Source organism: Asparagus officinalis, chromosome 8, assembly GCF_001876935.1.
Source record: "Asparagus officinalis chromosome 8, Aspof.V1, whole genome shotgun sequence".
Lineage (NCBI taxonomy): Eukaryota > Viridiplantae > Streptophyta > Magnoliopsida > Asparagales > Asparagaceae > Asparagus > Asparagus officinalis.
Window position 1 is genome coordinate 93,938,409 of NC_033801.1, and position 3,390 is coordinate 93,941,798.

Here is a 3,390-nt window from a genome sequence, read left to right on the forward strand (position 1 = left end):
TAAAAAAACTATTTTCAAATGAGATTTTTCAAAGAAGAACCCCAATACGAACAAATATTTACTAGATGTAAATAGGCAAAATGACCAAATTGGTATATTTTCTAGAGGCTTGGGGACATGTTGATATATAATTTTTTTATTTTGTCAGATTGGTATAAAATTTCAACTCCGACGTCATATAGGCCTTAAGTTTGGCCGGAGTCAATTTTCCGGTCATTATTCTCACGCGATAGCTCACGTGACTCCGACGTGGCCTTGACGTGGACTCCAGCGTGGCAATATTTAGTGGGAATAAGCGAGTGGTTTGTCTAGATAATCGCAGAAGAGCAGTAATTCACTCCCATTCTTCAATTTCCCTCTCTTCCTCAAATTGCAGAAGAAAATCGTAGAACCCTAGAGCGTGACAATCCCCAAATTGCAGACGATCGAAGTTCAAGGCTTCCATCTACTTCATCGTCTTTGGCGCGGAGCAAAAGGTTAGTGGAGATTTCATATTTTTAAAACAAATTAGGGTAGATTTGATGGGTTTATTGTAAATTAGGGTTTTTTGATGGGTTTAGTGAGGAGTTACGGTTTTTATTGTGATATTGCAGATTGGTCTCCAAATCTTGGTTAAAATCAGACATGGAGGAAGTTTCCTGATGGGTTGGGTTGAAGAGTATGTTGGTGGTAGATTTGATGTTAGGTTTTTAGACAAAGAGGATCTAGACATAGAAAGACTGATGGATGAAATTATTGCAATAGGGTATAACAATGTCAACGGCTTGTTTTATTGTGTTCCTGGTGCAGGGGTTGTAAATGGTGGATTGAGGTCTCTAAGTGATGAAGGTTCCTTCATTGAAATGCTAGAACATGCAGAAAGGGTGAAGGCAATTGAAATCTATGTTGAACATGGCATTGATGAACCTGCAGAAGTTATTATGGAAGATTGTGATGTGCTGTTGTTGGAAGTTGTGAGTCAACCAATTTCTGAATCACAGACTTAACCAGTTGAAGCACAAGAAGATATGCAAATACCAGAAGCGACTACTCCTAAAAAGAAGGGGAAAGTAGCAGGACCAAGGAGATCAACACCTAGGAGATTAACACCCAGGAAAGCCATTGCTAGTGCCATTGAGAAACGAACACCCAAGAAAGCAGCACCCAAGAGGAAGGTAACATATCCTTTAACCTCCAGGAAATAACTAACACCCATGAGGGCAACCAAGCTTTTAACATCCAATGAAACCATGCCACAACAAGAAGCATTAATTTCAGCCTCTTTAGATGATCCATGTAGTGCACAATAGCAGTCAAGTCCATCTAGTGATAGTGACGACTCTGTGGAGGATGAGAATTACAGAATGGATCCTAGGGAGGCATTTGTAGATGATGACTTTGATGAAGATGAACTATTTGATGAGTTTAGGATCCTAGGGAGGCATTTGTAGATGATGACTTTGATGAAGATGAACTATTTGATGAGTTTAGCAATAATAGCAAGGGGAAAAAATAAGAATGTGCAAAAGAAAAAGGATGAAACTGCTTTACAGTGAATGTGGAGGGCAATGAGAGTGTGCCTGAACCAATTTTTGGACCTAGGGAGGCAGTGAATGTGGAGGGCAATGATAGTGTGTCTGAACCAAATAATGAACCTAGGGAGGTAGTGAATGTGGAGGGAAATGAGAGTGTGCCTGAACTAGGCCAGGAATATAGGGAGGCAGTGAATGAGGTTCACGGTGCCCATAGTGACGATTCCTTTCAAGCTGCTATATGTAGTGAAGATGAGGAACCGAATGAGATTAGGCAATGTAATAAGGAGATTCTAAGTCAAGAGGCAACATTGCTTTAAACTCTGGTGCAGTACTGGGAGATGGTGTTGATGCAGGTAACTCCATTCAATTTAACACTGTCAAACCCCCTCGAGTGGTTAATGCTAATGTACCAACATCACCCCATGAAGGAGTGCATTCAAGAGCTGGATCACAATAACAGTCATGGCCAGATTTTTTTACAAATTATGACGGTGGATATGAATCAGATCCTAGATCAAGTGGTGATGAAGGTCTCATAATGGCAAGTGATGAGGATGAAACACTTGTCCAAAGTTTACAAAAAAAGCAGCAAAGGTCAAGTATCCTTTTTTTAATGAAGAAATTGACATGAAAAATGTTAAATTGATAGTAGGATTGAAGTTCACGTCTAGGGAAATATTAAAAGAAGCAATATTGAATTACTCTATACAAGAACACTATGACATTGTTTATGGAAAAAATGATAAGAGACAGTTGAATGTGAATTGTGCACTCTGTCATTGGCAGCTAAATGCTACACCATGTCGTGATGATGCTAGTGCTTGGAAAATCAATAGTATGCACCCTTTTCATACTTGTAGCTGGATATTCAAGAATAGGCTAATCACTGAAGGTTGGCTTGTAAGAAAATTTATTGATAATTTTTTGAGGGATCCTAAGTTCAAGCCTAAAGAAATAAAATTAGAAATGCAAAAACAATATGAGATCATAGTGGATTTAAGGAAATGTAGGAGGGTAAAGAGTAGGGCTTTGAATGCAATAGATGGTTTGTTTAAGAAGCAATATGGCTTGTTAAAGTCATACATAAGAGAGCTCTTAAGGAGTAATGTTGGAAGTACATGCATTCTGAAGGTCACAGATCAAAGTGACTCATCAGAATCAGGAGTCTGTCAAAGTTTCTACATGTGCTTTGCAGGTAAAGTTCAAGTGTTTGTTAGAAAATTTTAAATTTTTATCAAAGCTTGTATGTGCAGGTTTTTTAGGCCATACTGAATTCGGTCCTGTGTTCTCAGCTATGAAAAGGGGGTTCGCCAACAATTATAGACCTATATTTGGACTTGATGGGTGTTTTCTTAAACATGCATGTGGTGGGCAATTGCTAAGTGCCGTGGGGAGAGACGACAATAATCAGATGTGGCCAATTTTGTGGGCTGTTGTGGAGGGTGAAACAATGAGCTCTTGGGAATGGTTTATGAGAATCTTATCCAATGATCTCAACATGGGAGAGGGAGAGGGATGGACAGTAATTTCAGACCAACAAAAGGTAAGGATCAATTTCATGTCATATTCAATTTAATCTCTATTTGGGCTACATGTTTACATATCTGGGCATGTTTTTTTGTTTAAGCAAGGTTTAGTTCCAGCTATACATGAGGTTTGGCCCCAAGTGGAGCATAGACAATGTACATGACACATTTATTCTAATTGGAGGAAAGCACATACTAGAAGAACTCTTCAAAAACAATTTTGGTATTGTGTGAAGGCAACCTCCATGGGGGATTTTGCAAGAGAGGCTGGCAAACTCAAGGATTACTCTCAAAGGGCATATGAAAACTTCATGGAAATGGATCCTCACACCTTCTGTAAGTCCCATTTT